The sequence below is a fragment of the Phoca vitulina genome, unplaced genomic scaffold (assembly GCF_004348235.1).
Source record: "Phoca vitulina isolate PV1807 unplaced genomic scaffold, GSC_HSeal_1.0 scaffold2, whole genome shotgun sequence".
Taxonomy (NCBI): Eukaryota; Metazoa; Chordata; class Mammalia; order Carnivora; family Phocidae; genus Phoca; species Phoca vitulina.
In genome coordinates, this window is record NW_022589705.1 from 70,701,918 (window position 1) to 70,716,813 (window position 14,896).

The 14,896-nt window shown below is 44.4% G+C and overlaps 1 protein-coding gene across 1 annotated transcript in view; it reads left to right on the top strand.

Moving 5' to 3' along the window:
- TRIT1 (tRNA isopentenyltransferase 1) overlaps positions 1-591 on the top strand; it is a 71,409-nt gene extending 70,818 nt beyond the window's left edge. Inside the window, exon 12 of the mRNA XM_032432146.1 lies at positions 501-591. The gene's annotated coding sequence lies outside the window, so the exon portion shown is untranslated. The remainder of the gene's footprint in view (positions 1-500) is intronic.
- The last annotated feature ends 14,305 nt before the right edge of the window (positions 592-14,896 follow it).

Sequence of the window (14,896 nt, forward strand, 5' to 3'; positions counted from 1 at the left end):
TCCCTGCTCAGCGGGGAGCCTGCTTCTCCCTCTGCTTGCCGCTCCCCCTGCTTGTGCACTCCATCTCTCTGACAAATAAATAAATAAAATCTTAAAAAAAAAAAAAAAAGGCTGCCTTCTCCTTTAAAAAAAAAAGAAAAATAATCAGCACAAAGTAAGAAAAATAATTTATATTTCTAGAATAAAAAACAAATTTACAAACTTGTACTTCAGGTTATGATGAACTGGGTAATTTTAATCAATTGTATTCCTGAGAACAACTAGAAATGCTGAACAAAATCACTTAAAAGTCCTACTTTAACAGCCGACGGGTTTTAAATGTGTCCGTTTAGTCCTTAATACTCTTTTCAAGAGGTAGAGCCCAATTCCCCTCCCCTTGCATGTGAATTGGACCTCATGACTCATTTCTGATGAAAAGAATAAAGTGGACATGACAGTGAGCAGCCAGATCATTAAAGAGATTGTGGTTTCCTCCTTGCTCTCTCTCCTGGATTACTCAGTCTGGGATAAGCCAACTGCCATGTCATGAGGACACCTAGGCATCCATATGGAGAGGTCTACAAGGTGAAGACACTGAGGCCTCCTGCCAACAAGCAGCACTATCTTGCTAGGTGTGAGTGCACCATCTTGGAAGTGGGTCCTCCAGCCCCAGTCAAGCTTTCAGATGAACACAGTCCTCCCAGCTGACAGCTTTACTGCAACCTCATGAAGCCAGAACCACCCAGTGAAGCCACTCCTGGACCCTGACTCTCAGAAACTGTGTAAGATAATAAACATTTATTATTTTCAGATGCTAAGTTTAGTAGTAATTTGTTATTCGGCAATAGATAAATCACATAAAGCCAGTGGAGTGCTCACAAGTTAGTGAATAATTACCAATCAGGTCAAGACCCTTGGGAGTTTAAAGGCTCAGAGAGGTGAGCCTTATGTTTGGGGCTGAGAGAGGGCAGCCGGGAGGCTCAATAGTACTTCCACAAACTAGCAGGGCAAGTGGGACAGGACTTGGAGTCGAGGACCATCAAGAAGAGTTCCTTAGTGAACTCTCCTGGCTTTGAGTTATGGCCCTGAGAGGCTAAACTCTAGGAGTAAGTGAGGATGAATGGGGGGTAGATAGATCTTCACAAAGAATGCACTGCAGCTCTGTACCATCACAATCCCTGAAATTGTATTAAGATGATCCCAGGTTGCAAGTCCCTCAGGTGCTGGGCAGAAGCAAAGTAAGTCCTCTCTGGCCTCAACACTCAGCCTGAAATGTTTCCACAAAGAACTTTGCAAATACAATGCCCAGCACATTCATGCAACTAGCACATGAACAGTTAACATGAACAAAACAAAGCAAATAGAATCAATAGACAAGAAAAATGAACCCTTAGAGGTTTTAGATATTGGTTACAGACACAGACCTTTAAATAACTTTCTACATTAAAAAATATAAAAGGTGGGGCGCCTGGGTGGCACAGTCGGTTAAGCAACTGACTCTTGGTTTCAGTTCAGGTCCTGATCTTGGGGTCCTGGGGTGGAGCCTGTGTAGGGCTCCATGCTGAGTGCGGATTCTGCTTGGGACTTTCTCTCCCTCTCCTTCTGCCCCTTCCCCTGCACGCTTTCTCTTTCTCTCTCAAATAAATAAAGCTTAAAAAAAAAAAAGGCAAGTTTGAATTTCAGTGGAGAACTGAAAACCATAAAAAGAACCAAAAGGGAGTCAGTTGAGCGACTGACTCTCAGTTTCAGCTCGGGTCGTGATCTTGGAGTTGGGGGGTTGAGCATCCCCGTCAGGCTCTGTGCTCAGGGTGGAGTCTGCTTGGGATTTTTTCTCCCTCTCCCTCTCCCCTCCCCCCCCCCCCCCCCCCCCCCCCCCCCGCTCATACACGTGCTCTCTCTCTCTCTACATAAGTAAATAAAATCTTAAAAAAAGAAAAAAGAACCAAAAGGAAAGTGGTATGGGTTGAGTTGTGTCCTCCAAAAGGATATGTTGAAGTCCTAACCCCTGAGCACCTCAGAATGGGACCTTATTTGGAAATAGGGTCATTGTAGATAGAATTAGTTAAGTTCAGATGAGGTCATACTGGAGTAGCGTGGGCCCCTAGTCCAGTACCACTGGCATCCTTAAACAAGAGGATGTGAAGAAACACCAGAAGAGAAGGCCATGTGATGACCAAGGCAGAGATTGGAGTGATGTATCTACAAGCCAAGACACACCAAGGATTGCCGGCAGCAACCAGAAGTGTCCAGAACTGTGAACAAGTATATTTCTGTTGTTTTAAGCCACCCAGTTCGTGATACCCTGTTCCTATAGCCCTAAGAAATGAATCCAGAGAGCATAGAGTTGAAAGATACAATAACTGGAAGCAGAAACTCAGTGGATAAGAATTAGTGAACCAGAAGACTGGTCAGAAAAAAGTACCCAGAATGAAGTGCGGAGAGACAAACGGATGAAGAACATACGACAGGGAGTGAAAAACTCTCAGGGAAGAACTCTAACCTCATAGAGGGCAGCAGGTAGTCAACCTGCCACAAGTCCATAGATGCTGAACATAAACAACAGGCCCTCATAGGTGTGAGTGAGACAGGTAATTACTCACAGCACAGCCAAGGGCAGGAACATCAGCACAGTGGAGTCTGTTCCCTTGCCTCCAAGTCCCATGGGGGTGACACGATGGAAACAGCACATGAAATGGGTTGTGCCCCAGCCACAGCTGAGGAACCCAGAGCCAAGGGCCTAGCACTTTATTTTTTTAATTTTTTTTTAATTTTTATTTAAGTAGGCTCCATGCCTCGCGTGGAGCTCAATGCAGGGCTCGAACTCACGACCCTGAGATCAAGACTTGAGCTGAGATCAAGAGTTGGCCGCCTAACTGACTGAGCCACCCAGGTGTCCCAAGGGCCCAGCACTTTTTGCAGCAAGCGGCAAACCAGCCCCCTCCTCTGGAGAGTGAACAGGTGCATGTAGTCACCTGTGGTCTCCTGGACCTGCTTAGTAACCTTTGTGATAAGCTACAGAGACCGCTCAGTATCGGGTAGTTTAGTTTAGCTCAAGAAGGATATAAGGGGCTCTCGGGGGCCTGTGGCGGCCTGCCTTTCCAACAATCCACCCTGCACGCTACATGTTCGTAAGTGAATTAGAATCTTCTCATGACTATGCCATCCTATCAGAAACTCAGATTAGACATACTGACTGGGCCCGGGGACAAATCCATTCAGTTTGTCTCATATAACTCTTGATTAGACTATTAGGAATAGAATCCCAGTCAACAGCATGAGGCAGTATTGACCTCATTCTTGCACCTCAGGATCTCTGACTCAGCCAAATGAACGAGTCCCAGGGGGACACCAGTAGGAATTATTTCAGATGACCTTCTAGCTTCCCTTCTTGTGGTGTGGATGGACTGCTATGCTTGAACTGTGCTCTTAGTCCAAGTAGAACAGGAGGTGTTGACGACCACGCATGCTCCTCTCTGTTCGTTCCAGATGTAGTATAAAGCCAGACCCTTACCTACTGCAGCCAGCAAGAGAGTTTAGACCGACCTGCTAATCTGGGACTTGTGCCATCTCTTTGGCCATGGTAGCCAAAGTGAAGGGAAGGTTTCTTATCGTTGTGTCTGGAGCATGGTCTCTGTGGGGAGATACCAAGACTCATACGGCTCTATGGAACCAGGAGTCAGTGTCTGCTCCAGGCAGGACTACCCTCTTTACCTGGGGACCGGACAAGGGAAACATGACCCAAGGGGCAGTGTACTTGTTAATAATTACAGAAGATGATAGGTAAACCAGAAAGCAACCCCCATCTCTAATGGAAATTCCATGGCTCGGCCTTCCCCCCCTCCCAACATATGTCCCTTGGGGTGACATAGTGGGCCAATTTGGAAGCTGTGCAGGCAGGGGGCTGCACCATAGCTGATCCTCTATGACTAGCTGTAGTAACTGCTCAATGTCAGGGAGTAATGAACCTTGAAGTTTGACATCTTTGGCAAGGACATGCAGATGCTGAGGGACCATGGCAGGCCGCCTGTCCAACGGAGAGACATTCTGTGAGAAGGTTTAGCCCACATGTGCTTGTATTCCCAGGGTGGAGAGCAGGAATGGGACAGAAGCAATACTTTGGAGAGAATGGTCAATAGTTTTCCAAAACAGATAAAAATCATCAAGACACAGTTAAACATCAAGCCACATTCAAGAAGCCTTACAAATTCTGTATTACTTTGCTGCCGTAACAGCAGTACCGCAGACTGGGAGGGCGTAAACAACAAGAACTTACTTTCTCACCGCTTTGGAGACCGGAAGTCTAAGACGAAGGTGTCAGCAGGTTTGGTTTCCCCCGAGGCCTCTCCCCATGGCTCAAAGATGCTATCTTCTGGCTGTGTCCTCACATGGCCTTTTCTGCCCACATGTGAGCATCCCGGGTAGCTCTCTTCTTATAAGCTCATCAGTCATATTGGATGAGAGCCCCAGCCTTATCACCTCATTTGATTTTAATCGCCTCCTTAAAGACCCTGTCTTCAAATAGAGTCACACTGGGGGTTAGGACTTTAACATAAGAATTTGTTGGAGGGACACATTCATTCCATAACAAACTCCAAACACTATAAAAAGAAATCACTAGGGCGTCTGGGTGGCTCAATTGGTTAATCGGCGTACTCCTGATTTCGGCTTGTGGTGATCTCCACTCGGGTCGTGATCTCAGGATCTTGGAGTCAAGCCCCCGTGGGGCTCCGTGCTCAGTGGGGGGTCAGCTTGGGGTTCTCTCTCCCCCTCTCCCTCTGCCCCTCCCCTGCGCATGCTCTCTCTCTCCAAAATAAATAAATAAATCTTTAAAAAAAAGAAGAAAACAAAGCATGTGGGGCACCTGGCTGGCTCAGTTGGAAGACCATGTAACTCTTGATCTCCAGGTTGTGAGTTCGAACCCCACATTGGGTGTAGAGATTACCTAAAAATAAAATCTTAAAAAAAAATAAATACAAAGAAAAGCACACTTATGCTCATCAGGGTAAAGCAGCTGAAAACCAAAGACAAAATCTTTTTTTTTTTTTAAGATTTTATTTATTTGACAGAGAGAGACACAGCGAGAGAGGGAACACAAGCAGGGGGAGTGGGAGAGGGAGAAGTAGGCTCCCCGTGGAGCAGGGAGCCTGATGCAGGGCTCGATCCCAGGACCCTGGGATCAGGACCTGAGCCGAAGGCAGACGCTTAACGACTGAGCTACCCAGGTGCCCCCCAAAGACAAAATCTTAATTATCTATCTATCTATCTATCTATCTATCTATCTATTCCTTCCTATATCCTTGATCTTCCATTGGAGTGATATATATCTCTCTCAAAAGACAAACCAAAAAACAAAAGATATATATCTTCCAGAGAGAGAGAGAGAGGGAGACTGGGAATGATAGGCAAATGGATAATCTGAGTGAAGGGTATATAGATGGTCTCTGTACAATTTTCACAACTTTTATGCAAGTTTGAAATTATTTCAGACTAAAACGTTTATAAAAAAACAAAATGAAAGGACGAGAAAAGATCTATCACACCAATATCAACCAAAGAAATCTGTTATGGCTAATCAATACCAGAAAAAGAATTTAAGGCAAAAAATAGTATTAGTGATAAAGAGGAACACTTCATAGTAAAAAATTCAATTCACCAGAAAGATAAAAAAGTCTAAATTTATATTCTCTGATAACATAACCTCAAAATATTTTAGGAAAAATTGGCAGAATGTGAATAAGAAATAGACAAAATTAAAATTACAGTGGAAAATTTTGACATACATCTCAGTAATGGATAGAATAAAGCAGACAAAAATAAGAAAAAATTTTCTTTCGAGAGTACAAGTCACACTAGGACGATCAGTTTAACGGACATGGCATTGGAAGAGTTTAATGTCAAATCATGGCTCAGAGGTTATCATTTAGCTAGTGACGACTGCATTATACAAACGATATGCCAACAGTTTCTAAAAACCAACATAACATAGGATTTGGAAATCATTAGAATAATTTGGTGAGTAGATTAGCACCCACAATTTGCATCATTTGTTAGATGCAACTTATATGTTGCATCATATAAGTATAATTTAGATAAATTAGAGAATAAACGGAAATATTTAAAAATTATTATATAATTACAAATTATTGATATGCATACACGTATACATACCTATACATTTTAATGATCATATCTACTTACATATTTTTTTTTAAAGATTTTGTTTATTTATTTGACAGAAAGAGAGACAGCGAGAGAGGGGACACAAGCAGGGGGAGTGGGAGAGGGAGAAGCAGACTCACCACTGAGCAGGGAGCCCGATGCGGGGCTCGATCCCAGGACCCTGGGATCATGACCTGAGCCGAAGGCAGACGCCCAACCACTGAGCCACCCAGGTGCCCCCCACTTACGTATTTTGAATATCACCTTTGTACATATGTCATTTCTTAGTACAGAGATATATCTATACAATAAGTTCTCAGAAGAGGGATTGCTGGGTCAGAGTGTAAATGCATTTGAAATTTTGGTTGATGTTGTTGAATTGCCTCCATAGGGACTGTACCATGTTTGCACTCCCATCAGGAAGTTAGGAGCGCCTGTTTCCTCACAGCCTCACCAACAGTCTGTGTTGTCAAACTTTTAAATTTTTGGGTGACTGGGTGGGGATCCTGCTTCTCCCTCTCCCCCTGCCGCTCCTCCCTACTCGTGTTCTCTCTCTCTGTAAAATAAATAAATAAAATCTTTAAAAAAACGTTTTAACTGTTTGCTCTTTTTTTTTTTTTTTAAGATTTTATTTATTTATTCATAAGAGACAGAGAGAGAGAGAGAGGCAGGCTCCCCGCTGAGCAGGGAGCCCGATGAGGGACTCAATCCCAGGACCCTGGGATCATGGCCTGAGCCGAAGGCAGACACTTAACCATCTGAGCCACCCAGGCACCCTGTTTGCTCTTTTGATAGGTGAGAAATTTTAGCTCTGTGTAATTTAAATTTGTACTTTTATTATAATGAGTGAAATTGGCATATTTCAAAATATGTAGTGGTTGTTTTCATCTTCTGTTTTGTGAACTGTGTGTTGATGAGGACCATGTGAAGCAATTTTTTGTTTGTTTTTACTCTTCAGAGCCATGGGCAGGTGTCAAAGGGTTACTTGTTGGGAACAAATATATGTAGATTTGCATTGAATTGAATTTATTTTATTTTATTTTTAAGTAATCTCTACACCCAACATGGGGCTTGAACTTACAACCCCAAGATCAAGAGTCACAGGTTCCACCGCTCCACCACTGAGCAAATCCCACAGATTTGCATTTTAAAACAAGCACTTCTGCAACTACCTGCTGATTTTTCTCCCACCACACTGTCTCACTTCCCTCCAGTGAATAGTGTGAAGTTCCTGAGAGGCCAGCGGGGGTGGAATTCTGAGCACAGAAGGAGTGTCCTTGGACGGGAGGGAGGGAGGGTCAGGCAGCTGTGTGATAACTTCTGTTTTCTCTGTCAGGGAGAACATTAGGTCATCTGCTGAAAGGGAGGGAGTAGATGGGAAGATAGAAGTCTGAGAACAGTGTATCTAAACAACCGAACCCAGAAGGGTTTAGCAACATTGAGGTTGGTGACTGTGAATTTATGGTGTCCCCTATGCCCCATGGTTTATGCTCTTCAGCGATGCTTGCCACCTGGATGCAGACATGAAGGAGATGGATCGTTGGGCTCATCTAGAGTTTGGGGTTTTGATAGGGGTAGTGGAAGGCAGTGGAGTTCAGGATGTTTGCAAGGAAGTGATCAAAATGATGGAACATGACATTGACATTGGTTGAAGTACAAAAGGAAGGCAGATCAGAGTTGGTGGGTAGGGAGAAGTTGGAGTGTTCTGTGGATTGGAGGCCTTGAGGAGGTCCAAGAAGAGGAGGGGCTTGACTGGTGGAGCAAGCAAGTTGGAAAGACATGAGTCTGGGCTATAGTGATCCTGGGCTTTGACAGGGTGCACAGGGTTGTCCCGGACATCAGGGGTGCCGTGAAGTGCAGAAGGAGGTCACTGGGGTGGAGGAGATAAGGAACGAGAAGCCAGGGGGAGTGGAGTCATGGACGATGGTCCTGTGCCTTTCTCTGCAGGCGGGCACTTCTCAGAGGATCTTGGTGGCACTTGTGTGGGGAGTTCGTAGAACAAGATTTCACATTGGGTTTACATTAGAATCTTTTACAGAAACCATTCATTTCAAGCCGTTATCAGGGAACACAGATGGAGCATTCACAAAAATAGAGCATGTATTTTAAGGTCATAAAGGAAGTCTCAACAAATTCTAAAGGATTAATGTCATATAGTCTATGTTTCTCATGATTCAGTGAAATTACAAATTATAATAGGTTTATATCCTTGGGAACTATTGTATTGACAACTTTTGGTAGAAAAGGAAAGCATAAAGAAATCTGAGAAGTATTCAGCTCTGAATAATAATGACGAAAACCACATGGCAAAGTTTGTGAGACCCAGCTAAAGCAACAGTTAGAGGCAAATTTGTATCTTTAAATATGTTTATTAGGAAACAGTACAGGTATAAAAATAAACAAGCCCCCAAGAGACATGAAAACATACATCCACACAAACACTTGTAAGCAAATGTTCATAGCAACAACTGTTTAAAATAGTTCCCAAATAGAAGCAATACAAATGCTCATCAACTGGTGAATGGATAAACAAAACATGGTATGTCCATACAAGGGAATATTATTTGGCAATAAAAAAAAGAACAAAGCACTGCTCTTGCTACACATAGATGAATCTCAAAAACATTATGTTAAGTGAGTGAAAGAAAGCAGACACAAAATACTTTGCATTGTATGATTGCATTTTTGTGAAGTGTCCAGGAAAAGCAAATCTATAAAAAAAGAAAGTAGATTATTGGTTGCCTAGGGCTGGGAGTGGAATTAGGGATAAACTGCAAATGGGTATGACATTTCTTACTTTTGGCAGTGATGGAAATATTCTAAAATTATATTGTGGTGGTGGTTGCACAACTCTATAACTATACTAAAGATCATTCAATTGTACACTTAAATCAGGTGAATTTTATGGTGTGGAAATTACACCTCAATCAAGTATTAAAAATAAACAAGGCAAGCATTCAATTTAAGATGGCAAAAAATGAGCAATGAAGCAACCCTCTAAAAACAGGAAGGAAGGGGGCGCCTGGGTGGCTCAGATGGTTAAGCGTCTGCCTTCGGCTCAGGTCATGATCCCAGGGTCCTGGGATCGAGCCCCACGTCAGGCTCCTGACTCAGCAGGGAGTCTGCTTCTTCCTCTCCCTCTCCTTCTGCCTCTCCCACTGCTCATGCTCTCTCTCTCTCTGTATCTCTGTGTCTCAAATGAATAAATAAAATCTTTAAAAAATAATAAAAAAAATAAAAACAGGAAGGAAGGGGGCCCCTGGCCGCCTTGTAGGTTGTGAGTTCGAGCCCCATGTTGGGTGTAGAGATTACTTAAATAAACATTTAAAAAATAAATAAAAACAAAAACAGGAAGGAAGAAAACAATAAAAAAATCGGAAACCAAGGAAAAAAAACAAACAAAAGAAGGAAAAATAAATTTGGTGTTTTGAAAAAAATTTGATAAAATATAAAAGTAAAAAATATAAAAAATATATCAATGTATATAATAAAATATATGTAAAATAATATCCAGAGGTGGGTTAATTATCACAATGAATTCACCTACAGCTTAAGTAAACAACTTCAGTTTCCAATAACAAACAAGTCTTATAAGCTTGCAGGCATTGTGTTCTTCATGGATGACAGGACTTGCCATCTCAATTGCAGGATCTGGCTTCTGTTGATTGACTAGGCTGTACGCGCCTCTGCCCAAGCACTTCTCATGTATTATGTCTTTGCAGCCTCACAGCAGTCCAAAGAGGTAGGTACTCTTATTATCCCCATTTAACAGATGGGGACTGGGGCTCCCAGGCCTGGGCTCCTTGGAAGAGGTCACAAAGCAAGTTTTTCCCCCGGGTGCTAGGCTGCTGGCGTCCACCAGGGGGCAGAGAGAAGCCAGGAATTCAGACACAGGCTCCATGTTTTCCTGAACTTCCCTTTGCCTTCCTTTGTGGTCAGAGACCTTGGTGATCAAGGGATCTGACCCCTCTTTCTCACTTTACAATGGGATAAACTGAGGCCAGGGAAGGATAGGGACCCACCCGGCGGGGAGGGGGGCAGAGCCGATCAGGAGCAGAAGTGGCACCAGAGCCCAAGACTCCAGCCTCCCAGCAGCTTGGACCCCTGCCCTGGACGCAGGTGACCCTCAGCACCTGGGGGGAGACACGGTGGCCCGGATTCCGGACGGTGGCCGGGGCTCTGACCCCAGCTGGGGACTCCACAGACACCCGTGGCCGCACACAGAACGGATACAGCTGCCCTTTCCTGAGCAAGGCTCATCATCACGGAGTCATTCCCGAGTTCCTTGGAACGTGGGGACAGCGCCTCCCTCACAGGACTATTGTGAGGATTCATGCAAAGCACTTGACCCAGAGGAAGTTCTCAAGAAGTGAGGTGGCTCTGTGACTGTTGTTGTTCCTCTTTCATTATGAATAGCAGGTCGCCTGGCAACCAAGGGAAGCAGGTGTCTCTGAGGCCTGTTCTACAGAAGAGGAAGTGAGGACGAGGGTCCAGAGCCGGGGATCCTGGGACTCCAGGCCCTGGGCACTGGGGTGAATGAGGGGCAGCTGTCAGGTCATGACCACAGCGCTCTCGGTGGGTACAGTCATGATCCCGTCCTGCCCACAAGAAGTCAGAGGTTGAGAGGTTAAGTGTCACATGGCTGGTGTGGAGCTTTGATAGGAACGCCTGTCTGTTGGATTCCAGAGCCTGTGTTCTAAACTGCTTCCTTGGCCTCAACCACTACCCTCTACTGTGGGAGAGAATGATCAGGACAGGCGTTCCGTCATTAGCGTGTGTCTGTGGGCCTAGTCCTTGGACTGTAAGATGCCAGAGGTACTCTGGCCCTGCCCCTTGCACTCTGCTTGCTCCACTCTAGAGTGTGGTTTGGGTAAAAATGTCTAGATATTACTTTCAGTCACTTTTTAAATTGTGGTAAATATATATATATAACATTGGGACCCCTGGGTGGCTCAGTCGGTTAAGTGGCTGCCTTCGGCTCAGGTCATGATCCCAGGGTCCTGGGATAGAGTCCCACATCGGGCTCCCTGCTCCGCGGGGAGCCTGCTTCTCCCCCTGCTTGTGCTCTCAATCTCTCTCTCTCTCTGGCAAAAAAAATACATATATATATATATATAACATTACAATTACCATTTTAATGATTTTTAGGTATATAGTTCAGTGGCATTAAGTATGTTCACACTGTTGTGCAATCATCACTACCATCCGTCTCCTGAACTTTCTCACCATCCCAAAATGAAACTCTGTGCCTATTAAAAAAATAACTCTTCATCCCTCCCCCTCCCCTGCCAGCCCCTCACAACCACCCTTCTACTTTCTGTCTCTGAATTTAACTACACCAGGTATCTCATTTAACTGGAATCATACAATCTTTCTCCTTCTGTGTCTGGCTTCTTTCACTTAGCATAAATATCCTCCAGGTTCATCCATGTTGTAGCATGTGTCAGAGTTTCCTTCCTTTTTAAACTGAATAATATTCCATTGTATGTATATTCCACATTTTGTTTATCCATTCATCTGTTGATGGATATTTGGATTGTTTCCATCTCTCGGCTATTGTGAATAATACTGCTGTGGACATCGGCGTACAAATATCTCTTCACCTCCTTGCCTTCAATTCTTTGGCATATATGACCAGTAGTGGAACAGCTGGATGTTACGGAAATTGTGTTTAGCTCTTTGAGGAACCACCATACTGTGCCACAGCAGCTGCCCACTTATATTCCCACTGGCAGCACACCCGGGCTCCAATTTCTCCACATCCTCACCAACACTGGTGATTTTCTGTTTTGTTTTGTTTGTTTTATAATGGTATCTTTTGGTTTTGCTTCTGTTTTTTTTATAATAAACATCCTAATGGATGTAAAGTATCTCATTGTGGCTTTGATTTGCATTTTCCTAACGATTAGGAATATTGAAATTTTTTTAAAGACCCATTTTATTTTATTTATTTTTTAAAGTAAGCTCTACACCCAACATGGGGCTTGAACTGACGACCCTGTGATCAAGAGTTGCACACTCCACCAGCTGAGCCAGCCAGGCAGCCCTGAACATCTTTTCATGTGCTTATTGGTCATCTCTACATCTTCTCTGGATAAATATTTATTTAAGTCCTTTGCCCATTTCTAAATGGGTTGTCTGTTTTATTGTTGTTGAGATGTAAAAGTTCTTTATATATTCTGGATATTGTTGGATATACGATTTGCAAATATTTTCTCCCATTCTATACATGGTCTTTTTTTTTTTTTTTTAAGATTTTATTTATTTGTTTGACAGAGAGAGACAGCAAGAGAGGGAACATAAGCAGGGGGAGTGGGAGAGGGAGAAGCAGGCTTCCCGTGGACCAGGGAGCCCAATGTGGGACTCCATCCCAGGACCCTGGGATCATGACCTGAGCCAAAGGCAGATGCCCAACGACTGAGCCACTCAGGAGCCCCTATCCGTGGTCTTCTTGCTCGATCGATAGTGTCCTTTGATGCACAAAAGTTTTAAATTTTGATGAAGTCCAAAAGTCCAATTGATCTATTTTTTCTTTTGTTGCCTGTGCTTTGGGTGTCATCTTGATGACTTTTTACTCTATTTCTTTTCTTTTTTTTTTTTTTTTTTTAAGATTTTACTTATTTATTTGACAGAGAGAGAGCACAAGCAGGGGCAGAGAGGCAGGCAGAGGGAGAGGGAGAAGCAGGCTCCCCACAGAACGGGGAAGAAGCCCCACGTAGGACTCAATCCCAGGACCCCAGGATCATGACCCCAGCCGAAGGCAGCTGCTTAACCCACTGAGCCACGCAGGCGCCCAACTTTTTACTCTATTTCAAACCAGCCCAGCATGGAGGGCCCCCTCTCTCTCTAGAGTTCGAGCAGTATTCCACTCAGCAGTCAGGACTGAGCCAGCCAAAGAAAAGGGATCTCTAAAAACGGTGAGGTTTTTTTCAGCCTCTTTTCTCAGGCAGCACAAGTTGGAGGAGGCCCTGCTGTTTTCCGGCCAGTTCATGGATGCTTTGCAGGCCTTGGTCGACTGGCTGTATAAGGTGGAGCCGCAGCTGGCCGAGGACCAGCCCGTGCACGGGGACCTCGACCTCGTCATGAACCTCATGGACGCCCATAAGGTGAGGGGCGGGAGGGGCGCCGCAGGGAGGCAGAGCCATCGGGTCCTCGGCCTCTGCAGGCCTCCTGCGCATGCTCCCATCCAGCCGAGAAGGGAAGTCTACACGAGCCCGTTGTCTCTGTTCGTCAGAGGGAGCTTGCCTCGCTCTGTGTGTATTGCTGGGATTCTGCATCAGTCACAGTGAATTTATCCAAATTAGTTTGATTCAGATTTGGCAATGTGTAAATTTCACCTTGAGAGGTTCCCCCACCCCACCCCCACCCATCCCCAGTCCTTTCATCCATTGGGTCACATCCTTAATTTGGGTCACAGATGGGTTTAATTTCAGGTGGAAATTTCAAACATACCCATTTTCACTGACTCCCCAAATAAATGTGAGAACTTTTTAACCACTTTGAACCATCCACATCAGTATTTAGGGTAGCCTGAGCCTGTCATTGTGAGCTGCATAATGTCCTCCTGTTTCAGCAGGATGGATTCTGATGTGGGGGCACTATCTCGGCTAATATTCTTTATCTTTTTTTTTTTTTTTAAGATTTTATTCACCTATTTGGCAGAGAGAGAGAGAACAGGGGGAGTGGCAGGCAGAGGGAGAAGCAGGCTCCCCACAGAGCGGGGTGCCCGATGTGGGACTCGATCCCAGGACCCCGGGATCATGACCTGAGCCAAAGGCAGACCCTTAACCGACTGAGCCACCCAGGCGCCCTCTTTATCTTTTTTTCTAAGATTTTATTTTTCTTTAATCTCTACACCCAACATGGGGCTTGAACTCAAAATACTGAGATCAAGAGTCGCCAGCCAGGCGCCCCAATATTCTTTATCTTGAGACTAGTTTTCCTGATATTAATAAGCTATTCCAGCCTTCTCTTTTATTTGCATAACATGTTGTTTTTCCATCCATTTACTTTCAACCTGTATTGTTAAATTTACAGTTCATCTCCTAGAGACAGCTTGTCCTTTGCTCTTTTGCTATTTTTTTCTCTCTCTCTTAAGTCATCTGACAATCTTTGACTTATAATTGGAGCATTTAGTCCATTAATAGGAGGTGACCTGACCCACTGGCTGGAGATTCCCCACAAAGACAGGAACTGTGTCATTATGTTTGTTTGTTCTTGGCATGTAAGCACACCTTGGGAACATGATGTGCTGGCTTTTCCCAGCCTCCTAGATGCAGCCAGGCAGAAAGGTGAGGAAGGCGCACTCTCGGCCCCTTAGCAGTCATTTAATGAGGCAGGATAGTGCACTTAGCCCTTGGCATCCTCTGTGTCTGACACAATCATGACATAGGAGCTCTGGAGAGGATCCTGTGATAGGATTAAACAGGTCCTCAGATCACAAAATGCAAAGGTTAAATGTGTTGGCGGAACATTGAATAATCTCCATTCCTGTAGTATCTTTCTTATGGAAAACTGTTCTGCTCTTTTTTTTTTTTAGATTTTATTTATTTATTTGACAGAGCACAGGTGCAGGTGAATAGAAATGTCTGCAACAGGACAGGTGAAGGGACCACAGGTAGATCCACATGACTGCAGCAAAGGTACACCACTGGTGGCTAGATAAGACTATAAAGAGGAGACACCACCAGGGACCCAGTGATGGAGGCCAGACCACTGAGTGCTGGGCACTTGATCACATGATCACATCGTGCCCTCC